A 22,571-nucleotide genomic window follows, 5' to 3' on the forward strand; every position below is an offset into this window, starting at 1 on the left:
TTACAGCAATCCTAAAATTCTGTTTTCAAGATAAAAAGAACTCTGAGGCTTAGAGAGGGAAAGTAACTTGTCCCAAGTTACATACTAACAGATGGTGGAGCTGATATTCCTGATAAATGATCATGTAGATTTTGAGTTGTCACTTCCAGTGACAGGTAAATCATTATGTCATTGAAAACAACTTTTTGAGGGTTAGGGCTTTAAAAAATATTGAACTGAAGTATGTAGCTTTCAGCTCTTAGTCACAGTTCTGTATTCTAAATAGACACGTGGATGGTCTAATTCTTCCTTCTTATGATAGCCCTATTAATAAAGGCAGTTGCTGTTTTCTCAATTATGTTTTTAGACCCAATATCATCAGCTCTTTCAGGTGTTCCTCCTGTGACTTGGCCTTCCCAGATCTCGCATCCTCCTAGTTGCTCTCCTTTGGACAAGCTCCAGTTGTGTCAATCTTTGTCCCTCTTAAGACTCAGCGAAGCCTAGAACTGAACACAATGCCCCGGATATTTTCTAACTAGCACAAACTGCAGTGAAACTATCATTTCCTTAGTTCAGATACTTCTATTAATGCAGTCTGAAATTGTGTGACATTTCTTGGCATCTAAGCAGTTATTGGTTCACTTGCTGTCAACTAAAACCCTAAGTGGTTTTTTCATGTGACTTATGAAATTTATGACCTTAGGAAATTTATGAACAGGAAAGCAGTTTATAGACTATAAATATTATTTATTGATGATAGCATAAATGGAAGATTTTACCTATATTTAAAGTGAAAAAGTTAACAGAATAAATTATAATTTGTGGATATTCTTACTGCCTTCTAAAAAATCTCCATATCATTAAAAAAAAATGGGTTACACTAATCTGGCTGCAAATAGTAGAGGGAAATCTCTCACCCATAGACTCTAATATTTCTAAAACAATCTAGTACTCAATGCCAACCTAAAAATAAGGCAACACAATTTTTATTATACAGGGTGATCTGAACAACTACTATGAGGTCAGAATGTTTATACTTAGAGAGCAGAGTCTCTTTATTAAATATACATATGTAAATTATAGCATTTGATAGCTGCTTGAAGGAAAATAACCATCCTATTTTCAGAAAACAGAAAGTGCTCTGCCTCAAAACTTGAGTCCACTATTCATTTCAGTTCAAAAACTTTTACTAAGCAGATAGTATGCACATGGCGTCATAGAGGAGTTTTGAAAGATGCAAATGGGGTGGGATTCCTGCCTTCAGTCTGGGAGAGGAGCCTGATACTTAGATACATACATAGGTAGAAACACTTTTATCATGCAAAATCATTATTAATAAATCCACTTCATATTTATGCAAGATTCTGTGGAATAATAATGATCATTTAGGAACAAGATTGGCTATCTTTAAGTTATCTGAAATTTTCAGTTAGTTTAGGTAGGCTTCAAGTTTTCCATATAGCCAGTAATAGCATAAAGGTACATCCACTGATACAGTTGTTCATCAATTCATCAAGAAAACATATCAAATTCAGGAAACTCTAGTAACTGATGTATTTATGGGAAATGAGAACTAATAAGGCTATGCTGGAAGGCAGGGGCCAAATGAAATGAGCCTTGTATGTTCAAGTGGAGCATATGTTGTTTTTGTTTAACTGCTGTGCTTCCCCACACCCTCCTGGTAACTGAGCTCTCTCTTCCAGAAGAGGACCCTCTGCATATGGCTTGGAGAGGCAGACAAAGCTCCTTCATTCCTCACCCAGATACAAGGGTGGGCACATGACCTAGCCCTAGGCAATAAGAGGACACGTTCCCTCAGGCCATAGTGATTGGTACAGGGCAGGCTGGTGACCCAAGCCAGGCTAATCAGGGTGCTGTCCTGGGCTTTTCTGTTAGAGCTATTGAAGAGCAATTCTTTCTGGAGGCGTAGCTAAAATGTCCACAACAGAAGGGAGGTTTGGGGAGAGGGAGGCTTTTCAGTACATCTTGATGCCAAGTGGAGACAGTCTGAGGAAAAACAAAGTTAGAGATTCCCTGATGGCACCACTTGCCACTGAATGAAGCCATCTATGTCAGCTAATAAATACCATTTATTGTTTAGTTAGTTTGAATTGGGTTTTGTTGTTTCTAACTAAAAAACTTACATTATCATAAGGAATTTGATATCATTAAAAAAAAACCCAATCAAAAAATGGGTGCAGGATGTAAATAGACATTTCTTCAAAGAAAGTATACAGATGGCCAACAAATACATGAAAAGATGCTCAAAAATCTCTAATTATTAAAGAAATGCAAACCAAAACCATCAATACAGTGAGATATCACCTCACACCAGTCAGAATGGTCATCATCACAAAATCTACAAACAATAAATGTTGGAGAGGGTGTGGAGAAAAGGGATCCCTCTTGCACTGTTGGTGGGCATGTAAGTTGATACAGTCAGTATGGAGATTCCTTAAAAAATATAACTACCATGTGATCCAGCAATTCTGCTACTGGGTGTATATCCAAGGAAAAACATAATTCAAAAAGACACAAGCACCCCAGTGTTCACTGTAGCACTGTTTACAATAGCCAGGACATGGCAGCAACCTAAACGTCCATCAACAGAGGAATGGACAAAGAAGATGTGGTATATATGTGCAATAGAATATTCAGTTCAGTCTCTCAGTCATGTCCGATTCTTTGCAACTCACTCATAAAAAGGAACAAAATTGGATCATTTGTAGAAATGTGTCTGGACCTAGAGACTGCCATATAGACTGAAATCAAAAACAAATACTGTATATTAATGCATATATGTGGAATCTGAAGAAATTGGTATAGACAATAGAAATGTATTGTAAATAATTACAAAGCAAAAATAGAAACATAGAAGTAGAAAACAAATATGAATATCAAGAAGGAAGGAAGCGGGGTGGGATGAATTGGGAGATTTTTATTGACATGTATACACTATTGATACCATGTATACAATACATAACTAGTGAGAACCTACTCTATAGCAGAGGGAACTCTACTCAATGCTCTGTGGTAACCTAAATGGGAAGGAAATCCAAAAAGAGGGGACATATGTATATAACTTTTCACTTTACAGTAGAAATTAACACAACGTTGTAAAGCAACTATATTCCAATAAAAAATTTTTTAATTTGATATTATGACATTCATATCAAAGTCTAAGTATTATATATGTATATTTGATATTTCTGTATATGTAGGTATATATACACACACATGCCTATGCATACATACCCTCCCTCCCTCTACCCACTGCATGTTATACAGGCTACAATATTGTACTCAGTTCACAATTTAAACTTTATGCAATTTCAACCTCAACTTTAGCAAAGTTTGTCTCTAAATGGCAACCCACTCCAGTATTCTTGCCTGGAGAATCCCATGGGGTCACAAAGAGTCGGACACGACTTAGTGACTAAACTACTTCTACTATATTCTGTATGTAAAATAGATTTTTATCAGTATTCTTACTGATGAAGATGCTTTGAGAATAAATGAGCTAAAATTAACTGAGACAGGAGATTTTTAATAGATGCTGAGTGATTATTTAACATATACTGGTGACCTGAGAAAGTAGGCTTATGAGGCCTCCACACATCCATGCCTTAATTGTGCAAGCTCCAGTGCTTCTTTAGCTTCTAATTTTGGATGAATATCCAAATTCTGAAATTTACTATCCAGCTCTCTATTCACTAAAATAGAGAACACTGCAATCTTAAACCTCGCTTCAAAATTATTCTTCACAAAATTTTATGATGTATCAAAATAAGTTATGTCTGAAGTAAATTTTCTAATTTTAGGACCACTTTAGAAACCACTCTAATGTAGAATAATTTCCAGTACACTTACTGGTAAAGACATATTCCAAAAGAAGGAAGTAATTTGCAAGTTGTTTTTTTTTTTCCTGACTGAACGAGCCTCTAAAAACAAATACTCATCTATAATGCATGGAGTTTATTTTAAAGCAAAAATTGTATCACATTTTGCCATGACTAAATAATTATATTTTCTACTTTCTTCTTCCTCCTCTCCAGATCTACTAATATTTGAATTGATCCACATAAAAATTACATTGAATTTTTTCAACAATTTAATAAAATACAGTAATGGCATTAATATTGTAGATGGTCTACACATACAAACTAATCTACCTTACTAGATTTGATGAGTTAAATTAGTCCAATTTCTTATTTTAAAAAAGTAAACAACCAATATCATTTTTTGACCGATTGATCAAACTGAGCTTTGCATATAGTACCCAGGACAGGCCTGAAGCATCAGAAAAGATGCAAGCTTTGCCATGACCTGTACTAAAACTTAATTACTCCAAGTAGCTAGAGACCTGGTTGGGCCTAATACATGCAAAGTTGAATGTTAGTTCTGTGAAGATATTTGATCCCTACAGCAAACAGGCACCAATATTCAAAGGTTTGCTTTGTTTCAGTACTTCAACAAACCAGGCTGTACAAACTCCATGCAGAATTGGGTCAAAACAAACTCAGTTTAGGAGGTTTGTTAATTCTTTGTCTACATAATACAATAACAAGCAGAAGATATTAAGAAGATGTGGCAAGAATACACAGAACTGTACAAAAAAGGTCTTAATGACCCAGATAACCATGATGGTGTGATCACTCACCTAGAGCCAGAGATCCTGGAGTGAAGTCAAGTGGGCCTTTGGAAGCATTACTATGAATAAGGCTGGTGGAGGTGATGGAATTACAGATGAACAATTTTAAATGCTAAAATATGATGCTGTTAAAGTGCTCCACTCAATATGCCAGCAAATATGGAAAACTCAGCAGTGGCCACAGGACTGGAAAAGGTCAGTTTTCATTCCAATCCCAAAGAAGGGCAATGACACAGAATTTTCAAACTACTGTACAATTGTGCTCATTTCAGATGCTAGCAAGGTAATGCTCAAAGTCCTTCGTGTTAGTCTTCAACAGTACATAAACCAGGAACTTTCAGATGTACAAGCTGGATTTAGAAAAGGCAAAGGAACCAGAGATCAAATTGCCAACATCTGTTGGATCATAGAAAAAGCAAGTGAATTCCAGAAAAACATCTACTTCTGCTTCATTGACTACACTAAAGCCTTTTACTGTATGGATCAAAACAAACTGGAAAATTCTTAAAGAGATGAAAATTTACCAGACCACTTTACCTCCTCCTGAGAAACCTGTGTACAAGTCAGGAAGCAACAGTTAGAACCAGACATGGAACAACAGACTGTTTAAAAACTGGGAAAGGAGTATATCAAGGCTGTGTATTGTCACCCTGCTTATTTAACTTATATGCATAGTACATCATGAGAAATGTCAGGCTGGATGAAGCTCAAGCTGGAATCAAGATTGCCAGGAGAAACTCAGTAACCTCAGATATGTAGATGACACCACCCTAATGGCAGAAAACAAAGAAACTAAAGAGCCTCTTGATGAAGGTGAAAGAGGAGCGTGAAAAACCTGGCTTAAAAGTCAACATTCAGCTTTTTTGCAACGGGTTTGCCGCCAGGACACAGGTGTCGTGAAAACCACCGCTAAACCTAAGCCAAAATGGGAAAGAAGACCCACATCAACATCTTTGTCATTGGGCACGTAGATTCAGGGAAGTCTACCATGACTGGCCATCTGATCTACAAATGTGGCGGGATCGACAAGAGAACAATTGAAAAGTTCGAGAAGGAGGCTGCCGAGATGGGAAAGGGCTCTTTCAAATATGCCTGGGTCTTGGACAAACTGAAAGCTGAACATGAGCATGGTATCACCACTGATATCTCCCTGTGGAAATTTGAGACCAGCAAGTACTATGTTACCATCATTGATGCCCCAGGACACAGAGACTTCATCAAAAACGTGATTACAGGCACATCCCAGGCTGACTGTGCTGTCCTGATTGTTGCTGCTGGTGTTGGTGAATTTGAAGCCGTTATCTCCAAGAACGGGCAGACCCGTGAGCTTGCCCTTCTGGTTTACACTCTGGGTGTGAAACAACTAATTGTTGGCGTTAACAAAATGGATTCCACTGAGCCACCCTACAGCCAGAAGAGATACGAGGAAATTGTTAAGAAAGTCAGCACCTACATTAAGAAAATTGGCTACAACCCCGACACAGTAGCATTTGTGCCAATTTCTGGCTGGAATGGTGACAACATGCTGGAGCCAAGTGCTAATATGCCATGGTTCAAGGGATGGAAAGTCACCCATAAGGATGGCAATGCCAGTGGAACCACCCTGCTTGAAGCTCTGGATTGCATCCTGCCACCAACTCGCCCAACTGACAAGCCCTTGTGTTTGCCTCTCCAGGATGTCTATAAAATTGGTGGTATTGGTACTGTCCCTGTGGGTCGTGTGGAGACTGGTGTTCTCAAATCTGGTATGATGGTCACCTTTGCTCCAGTCAACATAACAACTGAAGTGAAGTCTGTAGAAATGCACCATGAAGCATTGAGTGAAGCCCTTCCTGGGGACAATGTGGGCTTCAATGTCAAGAATGTGTCTGTCAAAGATGTCCGTCATGGCAATGTGGCTGGTGACAGCAAAAATGATCCACCCATGGAAGCTGCTGGCTTCACAGCTCAAGTGATTATTTTGAACCACCCAGGCCAAATCAGTGCTGGATATGCACCTGTGCTGGACTGTCACACAGCTCACATTGCTTGCAAGTTTGCTGAGCTGAAGGAGAAGATTGATCATCGTTCCGGGAAGAAGCTGGAAGATGGCCCTAAATTCTTGAAATCTGGTGATGCTGCCATCATTGATATGATTCCTGGCAAGCCCATGTGTGTCGAGAGCTTCTCTGACTATCCTCCCCTGGGCCGTGACGTGAGACAGACAGTCGCTGTGGGTGTCATCAAAGCAGTGGACAAGAAGGTAGCTGGAGCTGGCAAGGTCACCAAGTCTGCCCAGAAAGCTCAGAAGGCTAAATGAATATTATCCCCAATACCTGCCACCCCAGTCTTAATCAGTGGTGGAAGAACGGTCTCAGAACGGTTTGTCTCAATTGGCCATTTAAGTCTAATAGTAAAAGACTGGTTAATGATAACAATGCATCATAAAACCTTCAGAAGGAAAGGAGAATGTTTTTGTGGACCATATGTTTTGTGTGTGGCAGTTTAAGTTATTAGTTTTTAAAATCAGTACTTTTTAATGAAAACAACTTGACCAAAAATCTGTCACAGAATTTGAGACCCATTAAAAAAGTTTAATGAGAAAAAAAAGTCAACATTAAAAAAACTAAGATCATGGCATCCAGTCTCATCACTTCATAGCAAATAGATGGGGAAATAATGGGAACAGTGAGAGACTATTTTCTTGGGCTCCAAAATCACTGCAGACAGTGGTTTTGGCCATGAAATTAAAAGACCCTTGCTCCTTGGAAGGAAAGCTATGACAAACCTAGACAGCTTATTTAAAAAGAGAGATAACACTTTGCTGACAAAGGTCTGTGTAGTCTAACCTATAGTTTTTCCAGTAGTCATGTACAGATGTGAGAGTTGGACCATAAAGAAGGCTGATCACAGAATTGATACTTTTGAACTGTGGTGTTAGAGAAGACTCTTGAGAGTCCCTTGGACTGCAAGGAGATCCAACCAGTCCATTCTAAAGGAGATCAATCCTGGGTGTTCATTGGAAGGACTGATGCTGAAGCTGAAACTCCAATACTTTGGCCACCTGATGAGAAGAGCCAACTCATTGGAAAAGATTCTGATGCTGGGAAAGATTGAGGGCAGGAGGAGAAGAGGACAACAGAGGATGAGGTGGTTGGATGGCATCATCGACTCCATGGATATGAGTTTGAGCAAACTCTGGGAGATAGTGAAGGACAGGAAAGCCTGGTATGCTGCAGTCCATGGCGTCACTAAGAGTAGGACATAACTGAACGACTGAACAAAAACAATATAATACACTTTCAAATGTTAAACATTCAACAAGTGTAGTTTTTTTTTTGTAATGCCAAATGTCTGTCTCTGTGTATGTATTTTCATACACACAGCTAATAAAAATCAGAATTAAGAGCAAACTCGATATCATCCTTAATACCTAAGCTACATCCCTGGCTATATATTAAAATTAGCTGAGAAACAAACAAAAACCTATGCCACCTCAAGAGATTCTAATTTATAGCCTGGGACAGGGTCTATATATATATATATATTTTAAGTTTCTCAGGTCATTCTAATATGTAGCTGATTTTTAGAATGACTGGTCTAAACTTTCTAATCTTTAAGGTACTATTTTTAGAGAAAGTGTTATTTAGCATATCAGGGGTTGAACACTCAAAAGCCACCAAGGCATCACATAGGTAAAGCAATATGGCTGGAAGGTGAGAGGAGCTGGTGGGGACTATGGCAAACCAGGAAAGACTCAACTAAAGGTGACATTCACTGCTTAGCTCCTACCAATTGTCATGTAGGAATACAGGCAGTACTTTCAGATCTTTTGTTTTTCTTTAAAAAGAAAGAAATTCTAGATATTTTTATGGTAAATTTCCCTTCTTTTAAAGCAGCCAACCATATCTGGGTGTCACCAATTCTGGTTTAATTCTCTTTTGCATTGTAAATATATTACTGTTATATGATTGTGGATGGTTTCAAAATTTGTTCTTGTTTTAGCTGCATTTTAATTAAATAATCAATTATTCATTTATCTTTCTACCAAGTATTTCTTCCTAACTAGATCAAGGATTTCTTATTTGTTTAATTTTTTTATTGTAGCATAATTGCCATGCAACATTATATTACTTTCAGGTGTGCAGTGTAAAGTTCTGGTATTTGTATATACTGTGAAATGATCACAAGTCTAGTTAATATCCATCAACATATAGCTATAGAAATGGACCAAGGCTTTCTAGCTATGACTTTGTATAACATGAGCATATGATGAATCTACTACTCTCTATATATTATGTAGTTAAAAGATTTGTCTATGATTCACCTTTTCCCATGTTATTAATGGCATAATTTTATCTCTTTCTATCCATATCTCTCCTCCTGTACCAATAGAAAAACTGATGTGTGATACTAGAATTCTTTCTTCAATTTCAACTGCAATAATCATCTTAATGTTTTTCATTTGTAGTTTTTCCTTTTGGGGACAAATAAATGTTATCTCTGGCCATTTGAATTGTAACAATAAAGTTTAGTTTTTTTCCTAAAGAACACATATTTTCTTATTCTACCATATCCAGTAACACCATTTTGCTTTACTGTTGCTAGTACATACACCCATACATGAATGAAAGCAGCTTCTTTATCTTTCCTTAGAGATATAAAAATCTTATACCAATACCCATAAATATGTTACACAAATACTAATAAACTTACATTTATATAAGGTGGATGCAGTACTTTGAATCATCCCTGAGAGAGCACTGAGGTTCTCATTTTCTACCATAGCAGACAAACATGGAGCAGACAGGTGTGTGAATGAATTTGCTGAGAAATTTCATATAAGCCATGAAGATAGGAACTGACACAAAAATTTCCTTCATGAATTATGCTTAAAAAGCCTATTCATAGTTTGAAAAGTTTTAGCATTTAAGGCCTACGATTAATGTATAGAAGTTTGGGAATTTGTACTGACAGAAGGACACAAAATGAACTGATAGGTGAAGATGTGATTTATTTGCGAAAGATTCTGTCTTTTGAGTATGTCCTCAACTGAGTTGTGTATGTGATTAAAGTTTTTCTGTTTGAGATCAGTTAAGGTTTTGATCTGAATTAGAGTCTCTTGAAAAGAACAGAGTGATCTTTGAAGACCTCCTTGTGTGAATGCAGACTTAAACAAACCAATTAAAAGATGCCCAGAGTAGATGATAATTGAATAATATTTAACTTAATAGTGGTAAAAACTATGAATAGTTATAAATAGATATAAATTCAACCAGTTCATGATTGATTCATAAAGCTGACTTCTGTTGATAAAACAGGAGAACTAAATAAACTTTTCTGTGAAACTCCACCATTTGTGGAACCCATCATTTCACTTGGAGGAAGGAGGCCATTCCGTTTCCGTTTTGTCACTCAGTCGTGTCCGACTCTTTGCGACCCCGTGGACTGTAGCCTACCAGGCTTCTCCATCCATGGGATTCTCCAGGCAAGAATACTGGAGTGGGTTACCATTTCCTTCTCCAGGGGATCTTCCCGAGGAAGGAGGCCATAAGCTCCTTGAAATACGAACTTAAAGGGCAACATTTTTCTCCTGCTACGGCAGAAAAAAAATTATAGAACTTGAGGTTTTCTATACGTTCATTTGTGTATATATAACGTACATACATGTAGGCATGCTTACACAACTGTTGTTATGAGTGAATATATAACGTACATATACCCATATGTATCTTTCTTTCTTTCCTTTTCTATTTCCTTCCTCCCTTCATTCCTTTCTTCCTGGTAAAAAAGAAATAAATGAACATTCAGTGCTGTAATGAAGTCAACTTTTGTGAGAAGATAACATTTAATCAATAATTAGTATTTACTGAAGTTTTACCTAAAGGTATTATTTAAAAACATAACAGAGAATTTTATTTTTCTTTTTGCAGGAAAGTAGGATGCAGGAAGTATAGGATGTTTAAATATTTTATGATCCTAACTATTTTTCATAGACTCATAGAAAGCCAGACCTGGAAGAAACCTAATATAGCATACAGATTAAATTCCTCATTTTGTAGATGAGAAAACTGAAGCTCTTACCAGCTAAGGATCTTCCACAGGCAACTAGGATTTAAACTCAGACTTTCTGACTCCAAGTCAGTAGCTCAGCTCTATGAAATAACCAATTTAAACAAGACAAAATGAGTCTACAATTCTCAGCATAAGGTTAATTAAAAAGAAAAAAAGATCCTCTTCGTTTGGTGAAAAAGTCAGCCAAGTAGTAACACACAGTTAAAGAGATTACATTTTTGTTCATTTGTTTAAATTTTCAATCAGTAGTTCTAATGAGATATATATCATTTAACCCATAATTTCCACCATAATAAAGCAAAAGAGTCATGTCCAACCCTTTGACACCTTATGACTGTAGCCTGCCAGGCTCCTCTGTCCATGGAATTCTCCAAGCCAGAATACTAGAGTGGGTAACCATTCACTTATCCAGGGGATCTTCCCAACCCTGGGATCGAACCCAGGTCTCCTGCATTGCAGGGTGGATTTTTTAACAACTGAGCCACCAGGGAAGCCCAAGAATACTGAAATGGGTAGCCTATCCCTTCTCCAGGGGATCTTCCTGACACAGGAATTGAACAGGTGTCTCCTGCATTGCAGGTGGATTCTTCACCAGCTGCGCTACCAGTGAAGCACAAAGAACTGCGGTTAGAACACATATTCAGTTCAGTTCAGTCGCTCAGTCGTGTCTGACTCTCCGCGACCCCATGAATCACAGCACTCCAGGCCTCCCTGTCCATCACCAAACTCATGTCCATCAAGTTGGTGATGCCATCCAGCCATCTCATCCTCCGTCGTCCCCTTCTCCTCCCGCCCCCAACCTTTCCCAGCATCAGAGTCCTTTCCAGTGAGTCAACTCATCGCATGAGGTGGCCAAAGTATTGGAGTTTCAGCTTTAGCATCAGTCCTTCCAATGAACACCCAGGATCGATCTCCTTCAGAATGGACTGGTTGGATCTCCTTGCAGTACAAGGGACTCTCAAGAGTCTTATCCACAGTTCATCAATTCTTCGGTGATTAGGCATTAGCAAATTCTAAGTTCTGATTCTTCCTGGCACTTACTAACTGAGTGACCTTGGGAGATATAAAACTCTCTGAGCTTTAGTTTCTTTACTAGCAAATTGGGTATATTAGCATTTACCAGGGTGTTCGTCTGAGTATTAAGATGATGCATCCAAAGTGCCTAGCTCTGATGCTCAATAAGGTTCAACACTTTGCCCCTAAAATTCTTTTTTTTTTAAAATTTTTATTTAATTTTTATTGGAGGCAAATTATTTTACAATATTATATTGGTTGGTTTTGCCATATATTGACATGAATCCGCCCCAGGTGTATATGAGTTCCCCCTCCCGAACCCCCCTCCCACCTCCCTCCTCCCCTTATCCTCTCTCTGGGTCATCCCCGCATGCCAGCCACGAGCATCCTGTAACATGCATCAACCCTGAACTGGTGATTCATTTCACATATGACAACATACATGTTTCAATGCCATTGTCCCAAACCATCCCACCCTCACCCTCTCCCACAGAGTCCCAAAGACTGTTCTATACATCTGTGTCTCTTTTGTTGTCTCGTATACAGGGTTATCATTTGCATCTTTCTAAATTCCATATATATGCATTAGTATACTGTATTGGTGTTTTTCTTTCTGGCTTACTTCACTCTGTATAATAGGCTCCAGTTTCATCCACCTCATTAAAACTGATTCAAATGTATTCTTTTTAATGCCTGAATAATACTCCATTGTATATATGTACTAAAGCTTTCTTATCCATTCGTCTACAGATGGACATCTAGGTTGCTTCCATGTCCTGGCTGTTATAAACAGTGCTGCGATGAACATTGGAGTACATGTGTCTCTTTCAATTCTGGTTTCCTCGGTGTGTATGCCCAGGAGTGTGATTGCTGGATCATATGGCAGTTCTTTTCCAGTTTTTTGAGGAATCTCCACACTGTTCTCCATAGTGGCTGTACTAGTTTGCATTCCCACCAACAGTGTAAGAGGGTTCCCTTCTCTCCACACCCTCTCCAGCATTTATTGCATGTAGACTTTTGGATAGCAGCCATTCTGACTGGTGTGAAATGGTGTTTCATTGTGGTTTTGATTTGCATCTCTCTGATTATGAGGGATGTTGAGCATTTTTTCATGTGTTTGTTAGCCATCTTTATGTCTTCTTTGGGGAAATGTCTGTTTAGTTCTTTGGCCCATTTTTTGATTGGGTCATTTAATTCTTAATAGCAATTGATAAGAAGGTGGCTGATGAACTTTCTGGGGTTATACTGAGATGACTGGTTGATATCTGAAATTACTTATAAGGTTGGACAACCATAAAAGAATACCGTTTTATTTTTGTTTCACATAAGACACGTGGTTTTAGGTCCAGTGATCATTTGGTAGCTCTCTTGTCCTCATTCTTGACTTGCAGTTTCCAAGGTAAACTTCATGTTCCTTTCATTTTCCTAGTTTGACACATAAGGTGGTTATTAAGTGCTTGTTGAGTGAATGTCATTGAACTTCATTAGACATATGCTCAGTGCATATAGTCACACCGAGGAGCATGTGTGAGTACAAACTCAGGGACAGGCACTTGGCCCATTTTGTTCACAGCTGTACCCTCAGTGCTTATAGCAGTGCTTACCACATAGTGAGTGCTCAAAACATATTTGTTGAATAAATTAATGAAAGTGTATGTGTATACCATCCCATTTTATACACCATAGGAAGCAAGCTATTAATGGTTCCTGTTTTTTAAAAAGCACTTGCTTATACCAATGCATCCAATGAAAGATTAAAAAACAACAGAATAATTGAAACAATTGTCTCTACTTCTACTGTCAAGTATTTATATTTGTACACTGCTTTTAGCTACTACCATTAGGAGAGAAAAAGTGAGATCATTTCTAAAACTAAACTAAAATTTAAAATTCTGTTCTTAAAGTCTTTCCACAAAGAAATGACACCACATGTTACTATTATATCAGAAAGATGATTCTGCATGTTTGTGACCTTTCCTTGGTTTACATGTTTGTCTCCCCCTGTTCAACTGCAAGTTGAGATTAGGGACTGTGACTAGTTTGCATCTGCACCTTCATCACTTGACACTGTTTGATATATACTTAGGTGCTCAATAAATGCTTGAAGGAGGAAGAAAAATGTTTGTTTGAATGAAATTTACCTAAAGTACTAAAACCTCTATTAAAACATAATTTTAATGTCTTTTTCAAATAATTTTCCCATGCTCTCTAAAGTCAAGATCATTTTTCTTTTAATACATAATTACTTTTGGAATGCATTTGGTCATTTAATGACAACTGAAATAGATGAGTGCAGAGAGATAGGATCTATAATAAGGACAGGATTCTTTTGAGTGACCAGAGCATTACGTTGCCATCAAGTATACAGTGGAGAGGACGAGCAGGCTTTCTTTCCAGTTCTTCTCTTATTCTGTGCCAACTGGGCCCTCGGTCTTATTGGTATCCAATAATCAGCCCGATTACAGCTAGCCCTGGGAGACATGACAGAAAGAGAGTCCTCATCTTGCATTAATTGCTCCTATTGAAACTATGCCACATCTCTCCAAGCTAGATGTTGCTTAGTATCCCTTTGATATGATAATGACATGCTTCTTAGCAGATGAATATGCAAATTAAAAGCAGTAATTTGGTGGCATGCACCTGCTGACACTGCACGGCTATGCTTATGTGCTCTGCTGTTAACACTGCAGTCACACAAAAGCATCACAGAGGTAAAATTAAATTCTAATGTCGTATATATTAAACAGATGCTTCCACTTTTCTTTGTATATCTACTTTTACAGATTTTGCCATTGGAATCTCAGTTCTCTTCATGCAATTAATGGACATTGATGTGTCATACACACAAGCATGCTTATTGCCATTTAAGGGGGCTGATTTTAAAGAGGTGGCTTACATATATGCACATTAGAAGATGAATGTTTCTTCTTCATAGCATAGAAGCTGATGACTTTACTCTTGTTTCACAAAGACCCTATTCATACATGGAATGCATCCTTGGGCTGCAAAGCTGAAAATCATTTTTCTAATGCAAAGATGTGCGCTGAAATATACAGTTACTTCATATTGCCTATAAAGGATTCCAAAATGACTTGAAGAGGCTAGCAAAATACCCAGAATAAATACACTAAATTTCTCTGTTTCAGGCTAGCTGTAATGAATCAGAAAGTCTAAATGGTGATTGCTTAGGTGAGACTTGTAATTACCCTAGGAACCTAAAAGTCTTTATCACTGAGTCATGTGCATGTGTCTTAACCAGTCAGAATTAAACATTCTTAAGAATTTTATAAGGGGTGCTACTTCTCTAGTTTCGTTTTCCCTACCCTTAGGCCTAGGTAGCATTCACAGTTATGTATGTGTGTATACAAACAAACACACATATGACAGTAGCTGAGTCGATTTGGATTGAACTCTTTAATGATACACATACAGACTAAACATTTTTTACAATGAGCATTTTATATTGCGTTTAATGATTATATATTAAGTAGATCAACTCCAATTTAATTAAATATCTCCCTATTGTTGGACATCTAAGGTTTTAGATTCTCCAGTTATATACATAATACCACAGTGAACATTTTCAAAACATATAGCATTTTCCTTCCTTTTGATTATTTCCCTAGAGTAATCTTCTAAAAGTGAGTTTTTCTAGATCAAAACTTAAGGCCATTTTCAAGATAAAAATTTTTTTTTAAAAAGTCTGGCAAACTATTTGTTTTATTTTACAATGTTATGGTTTTTAGAAACTTAGCAAGAGGGACATTTTTATGATTACATGATTGGAGACACAATTTTCAATTTCTTTATACAGACATGTTACATGTTGCCATCTGTGTTGATTTAGACCTACTTTGTATATTTTTATAGAAATCATCTAGTAATCTCTCTATAATTAACTGGAGACTTCTATGAATTAGCTTCATTTTATAGTCCCTGGCTATTCTAAAAATATTTCCCCAGTTCTAGCTAGTTATTTACAGAACTATGAAGTTTTACATATGGATGAAGTGATTCATTGCTACTTAATATTGCCACTTAAATATCTCACAGTAAATACTACAGAGAAATATAATTCTTCTCTTAACCTTTCAGTCTTATGCTATATATAGATTATTAAACTGAAGGATAAGAAATTCAAGGTTATTTCTAATTGCATAAAAGTCATATTACTGGTGAGTTTTGTGGAAATAAGTATCTGTTATATTTATACACAGTTTAACTTTTTACTATAAGGAATTATATTCTCAAATTTTCAATTGTAGTCCTTGAAAAACACATAAAGTGTGTGCAACAAGGAGGAGGTAAAATTGTGGTAATTTTAAAAATTTCACTTTCATTTGTATTGTTCAATAAATGACTAGTTTTGTTAGATCATTTATGGATTTTTTTTATACCATTTTGAATGGTGGGATATAAATTCTGAAACCCAGATTTTCCTATTACTGGAATAGTCCCTGTAATGGGAACCAGGAGACTCAGATTTTAGATCAAACTCTGACATAATAAGGTGGGAAAGCATTTTATTTAACTTTTGTGGGCCTCAAATTTTTACTGAAAGTAGTCATTCCTTTAACAAATATTTACTGGATACCTACTGTGTGCTGGGAACTGTTAAAGGTTATGGAAATATAGCAGGGAATAAAATAAGGGCCCTCTCTTACAGAGCTTACATTGTAGTATGTGAGAGAGAGATAATAACAAATAAGTACATTTAAACATGTGGTGCCTGGAGCTCCACATCCCTCCATCTTCTCTATCCTCCACCAGCAAGTCCTCAGAATGACTTCTCTAAGGCCAACCTCTGATTAAAGGTATATTTAAAATAAACAGGATAGAAAATATGAATAGACTAATTCAGTTCAGTTCAATTCAGTTCAGTCGCTCAGGCGTGTCCGACTCTCTGCGACCCCATGAATCACAGCATTACAAGTTCTAAAGTGAATCAATGATTTTAAAACTCCCAACAAACAAAATCCAGGACCGGATGACTTCACAGGTCAAAACATTTACAGCTATCCTTCTGAAACTATTCTGAAAATTTGTAGAGGAAGGAATACTTCAGAACTTATTCTTTGAGGTCACCATCACCCTGATAACAAAACCAGATAAAGATATTACAAAAAGAAAATTATCGGCCAGTAACATTAATGAACATAATGCAAAAATCCTCAACAAAATACTAACAAACTGAATCCAACAATACATTAAAAGGATCATATACAATGATCAAATGAAATTTCCCAGGAAGGCAAGGATTTTTCAACATCCACAAATCAATCAGGGTGATACATGACATTAACAAATTAAAGAATAAAAACTATATGATCATCTCAACAGATACAGAAAACACTTTTGATAAAATTCACTATTCGTTTATGATAAAAACTCTCCAGAAAGTGGGCATGGAGGGAACATACCTCAACCTAATAAAGGCCATAAATGACAAACCTACAGCTAACATCATACTCAACAGTTAAAAGCTGAAAGCATTCTCTCTAAGATCAGGAACAAGATGACGATGACTACTCTTGCCATTTTTTAAAAATTTGTTTATTTTTGACTGAAGGATAATTACTTTACAATATTATGCTTGTTTCTGCCATATATCAAGATGAATCAGCCGCAGGTATACATATTTCCCCTCCCTCTTGAACCTCCCTTCCACCCCCTACCTCTAGATTGTCACAGAGCCCTGGGTTGAGTTCCCTGAGTCATACAGCAAAATCCCACTGGCTATCTATTTTACATATGGCAGTGTATATGTTTCCATACTACTCCTCCATTCGTCCCACCCTCTCCTTCCTCCTGCCCCATATATCTACAAGACTGCTGTCTATGTCAGTGTCTCTCTTGCTGCCCTGCAAATAGGTTCATCTGTGCCATCTTTCTAGATTCCACATAAGTGCATCAGTATACAATATTTGTGTTTTTCTTCCTGACTTACTTCTCTGTAACAGGCTCTAGATTCATCCACATCATTAGAAGTGACTCAAATGTGTAACTTTTAAATGGCCGAGTAATATTCCATTGTGTATATGTGCCACAGCTTCTTTATCCATTTATTTGTCAGTGGACATTAAGGTTCCTTCCATGTCATAGCTATGTAAATAGTGCTGCAGCAAACATTGGGGTACATGTGTCTTTTTCAATTATGGTTTCCTCGGGGTATATGTCCGGAGAAGGCAATGGCAAGCCGTTCCAGTACTCTTGCCTAGAAAATCCCATGGATGGAGGAGCCTGGTAGGCTGCAGTCCGCGGGGTCGCTAAGGATCGGACACGACTGAGCGACTTCACTTTCACTTTTCACTTTCACACATTGGAGAAGGAAATGGCAACCCACTCCAGTGTTCTTGCCTGGAGAATCCCAGGGACGGGGGAGCCTGGTGGGCTTCCGTCTATGGGGTCACATAGAGTTGGACACGACTGAAGTGACTTAGCAGCAGCAGCAGGGTATATGTCCAGTAGTGGGATTGTTGGGCCATATGGTAGTTTTATTCCTAGGTTTGTTTATTTTGAAGTTTTTTTTAAATTTATTTATTTTAATTGGAGGCTAATTACTTTACAATTCCTAGGTTTTTAAGGAAGCTCCATACTGTCTTCCATAGTAGCTGTATCAATTTGCATTCCTACTGACAGTGCAAGAGGGTTCCCTTCTCTCCATACCCTCTCCAGCATTTGTTGTTTGTAGATATTTTGATGATGGCCATCTGACTGGTATGAGATGATATCTCATTGTAGTTTTGATTTGCATTTCTCTAATAATGAGCAATGTTCAACATCTTTTTATGTGTTTATTACCATCTGTATGTATTCACTGGAGAATTGTCTGTTTAGGTCTTCTGCCCACTTTTTATTGGGTCACTTGTTTTTCTGGTATAGAGTTACATAAGCTGGTCGTATAGCTTGTATATTTTAGAAATTAATCCTTTGTCAGTTCCATTTACTATTATTTTCTCTCATTCTGAGGGTTGCATTTTTACCTTGTTTAATAGTTTTCTTTGCTGTGTAAAAGTTATTAAGTTTACTTAGGTCCCACTTGTTTATTTTTGTTTTTATTTCCATTACTCTAAGAGGTGGGTCATAGAAGATCTTGCTCTGATTTACATCATAGAGTGTCTGCCTGTGTTTTTCTCTGAGTTTTATAGTTTCTGGTCTTAAATTTAGATCTCTAAGCCATTGTGAGTTTATCTTTGTGTATGGTGTTGGAAAGTGTTCTAATCTAATTCTTTTACACATAGCTGTCCAGTTTTCCCAGCACCACTTATTGAAGAGACTATCTTTTCTCCATTGGGTATTTTTGCCTCTTTTGTCAAAGATTAGGTGCCCATTGGTGTGTGGGTTTATCTCTGGCCTTTCTATCTTGTTCTATTGGTCTAGATTTCTGTTTTTGTGCCAGTTCCAAACTGTCTCAATGACTGTAACTTTGTAATCTAGTCTGAAGTCATGAAGATTGATTCCTCTGGCTCCATTCTTCTTTCTCAAGATTGCTTTGGCTATTTGGGGTCTTTCGTGTTTCCATAAAAATTGTGAATTTTTTTGTTTTCAGTTCAGTTCAGTCGCTCAGTCGTGTCCGACTCTTTGTGACCCCATGAATCACAGCACGCCAGGCCTCCCTGTCCACCACCAACTCCCAGAGTTGACTCAAACTCATGTCCGTCGAGTCGGTGATGCTATCCAACCATCTCATTCTCTGTCGTCCCCGTCTCCTCCCGCCCCCAACCCCTCCCAGCATCAGAGTCTTTTCCAGTGAGTCAACTCTTAGCATGAGGTGGCCAAAGTATTGGAGTTTCAGCTTTAGCATCAGTCCTTCCAATGAACACCCAGGATTGATCTCTTTTAGAATGGACTGGTTGGATCTCCTTGCAGTCCAAGGGACTCTCAAGAGTCTTCTCCAGCACCACAATTCAAAAGCATCAATTCTTCGGTGATCAGCTTTTTTTTTTTGTTTTAGTTCTGTGAAAAATGCCCTTGGTTATTTGATAGGGATTGTACTAAATCTGTAGATTAATTTTGGTAGTATAGTCATTTTCACAGTATCGATTTTTCCAACCCAGGAACATGGAATATCTCCGTTTGTTTATGTCATCTTTGATTTCTTTCATCAGCGTCAGTTTTATGTATACAGCTCTTTTTTCTCCTTAGGTAGGTTTAGCCCTAGATATTTTATTCTTTTTGTTGCAATGGTATATGGGATTGATTCCTTAATTTCTATTTCTTATTTTTTTGTTGTTAGTATAATGGAATTCAAGTGATTTCTGTGTGCTGATCCTGTATCCTGCAACTTGACTAAACTCATTGATTAGTTCTAGTAGTTTTCTGATAGTATCTCTGGGTTTTTATGTATAGTATCAGGTCATCTGAAAACAGTGAGAGTTTTACTTCTTTTTCAATCTGGATTCCTTTTATTTATTTTCTTCTCTGATTGCCATAGCTAGGACTTCCAAAACTATGTTGAATAACTGGCAAGAGTAGCCTCCTTTGTCTTGTTCCTGATCTTAGAGGAAATGCTTTCAGTTTTTCACCATTGAGACTTATGTTTGCTGTGGGTTTATCATATATGGTCTTTATTATGCTGAGATAGGTTCCTTCTATGCCCACTTTCTAAAGAGTTTTTATAATAAATGGGTGCTGAATGTTGTCAAAAGCTTTTTCTGCATCTATTGAGATTATCATATGGTTTTTATGTTTAAATTTGTTAATATGGTACATCATTGATTGATTTGCATTTACACTCTCGTCATTTTTGTTCAAGTTTTTGCCACAGTAATCAGAGAAGGAAAGGAAATAAAAGGAATCTGAATTGGAAAAGAAGATGTAAAGCTGTCACTGTTTATAGATGACATGATACCAAACAGAAAATCCTTAAAATGCTGCCAGAAAACTATTAGAGTGCATCAATGAATTTGATAAGATTGCAGGATGGAACCTTATTTTCCATATGGAAAATATGGAAATCTGTTGCATTTTTATACACTAACAATGAAATATCAGAAAGAGAAATTAAGGCATCAATCACATTTACCATTGTATCAAAAAGAGGAAAGTATCTAGGAATAACCTTACCTGAGGAGGCAAAAGACCTGTACTCAAAAAACTATAAGATGCTGATAAAAGAAATGAAAGATAACAGATGGAAAGATTGGATCTGAAGAATCAATATTGTTAAAATGAGTATTCTACACAAGGCAATTTACAGATTCAGTGCAATCCCATATCAAATTACCAATGGCATTTTTTACAGAACTGGAACAAAAATTTAAAAATTTGTACGGAAACACAAAAGACCCTGAATAGCAAAACACTCCTGAGAAAGAATAGAGCTGGAGGAATCATGCTCCTTGACTTCAGACTATTCAAATCAGTATGGTTCTGTTCTGTTCTGTTCAGTCACTCAGTCGTGTCCGACTCTTTGCGACGCCGTGGACTATAGCCTACCAGGCTTCTCCATCCATGGGATTCTCCAGGCAAGAATACTGGAGTGGGTTACCATTTCCTTCTCCAGGGGATCTTCCTGACCCAGGGATCGAACCCAGGTCTCCCGCATTGGAGGCAGACACGTTAACCTCTGAGCCACCAGGGAAGCCCAGGTACTTGCACAAAAACAGAAATATAGACCAATGGAAGCAGATAGAAACCCCAGAAATAAACCCACACACTTATAGTCAATCTATGACAGAAGGAATAAGAATGTACAATGGAAAAAAGACAGTCTCTTCAATAAGTGGTGCTGGGAAAACTGGACAGCTACATGTAAAAGAATGAAATTAGAACTTTTTCTAATGCCATACACAAAATAAACTCAAAATGGATTAAAGACCTAAATGTAAGACCTGATATTTTAAAATTCCTAGAGGAAAATAGGCAGAACACTCTTTGACATAAATTACAGCAGTATTTTTTTGGATCTGCATTCTAGAGTAGTGGAAACAAAAGCAAAAATGAATAAATGGGACCTGGGGGCGGGAGGAGAAGGGGACGACAGAGAATGAGATGGCTGGATGGCATCACTGACTCTGTGGACATGAGTTTGAGTGTACTCCGGGAGTTGGTGATGGACAGGGAGGCCTGGCGTGCTGTGATTCATGGGGTCGCGGAGAGTCAGACACGACTGAGCGACTGAACTGAACTGAACTGAACTGAATACTTTGGCCACCTCATGCGACGAGTTGACTCACTGGAAAAGACTCTGATGCTGGGAAAGGTTGGGGGCGGGAGGAGAAGGGGACAACAGAGAATGAGATGGCTGGATGGTATCACCGACTCTGTGGACATGAGTTTGAGTGAACTCAGGGAGTTGGTGGTGGATAGGGAGGCCTGGCGTGCTGTGATTCATGGGGTCGCGGAGAGTCGGACACGACTGAGCGACTGAACTGAACTGAATTAAACGTAAATGCTTTTGCACAGCAAAGGAAACTATAAACAAAATGAAAACCTATGGAATGAGAGGGAATATTTGCAAATTATATAACTCACAAGGGCTTAATTTCCAAAATATACAAAGAGTGTATTCAGCTTAATATTCAAAATACATACAACACAATAAAAAAATGGGCAGAAAACCTAAATTGACATTTCTCCAAAGAAGACATACGGATAACCAACAGACACATGAAAAGATGCTTAACACTGCTAATTATTAGAGAAAGGCAAATCAAAACTATGATAAGGTACCGTCTCACACTGGTCAGAATGGCCATCATCAAAAAGTCTATAAATAATAAGTATGGGAAGGGTGTGGAGAAATGGGAGCCTTCCCATACTCATTGGTGTGAATGTGAAATGGTGTAGCCACTATGGAGAACAGTATGGAGGTTTCTTAAAAACAAAAAATAGAGTTCCGGTGTGACCCAACAGTCCCACTCTTGGCATA

General features: G+C 37.6%; 1 pseudogene; it reads left to right on the forward strand.

Moving 5' to 3' along the window:
- Positions 1 to 5,555: 5,555 nt before the first annotated feature.
- Positions 5,556 to 7,209, forward strand: LOC129545526 (elongation factor 1-alpha 1 pseudogene; annotated as a pseudogene).
- The last annotated feature ends 15,362 nt before the right edge of the window (positions 7,210 to 22,571 follow it).

This window comes from Moschus berezovskii, chromosome 1 (assembly GCF_049115385.1).
Source record: "Moschus berezovskii isolate FMDL1 chromosome 1, NW_MosBer_1.0, whole genome shotgun sequence".
Lineage (NCBI taxonomy): Eukaryota > Metazoa > Chordata > Mammalia > Artiodactyla > Moschidae > Moschus > Moschus berezovskii.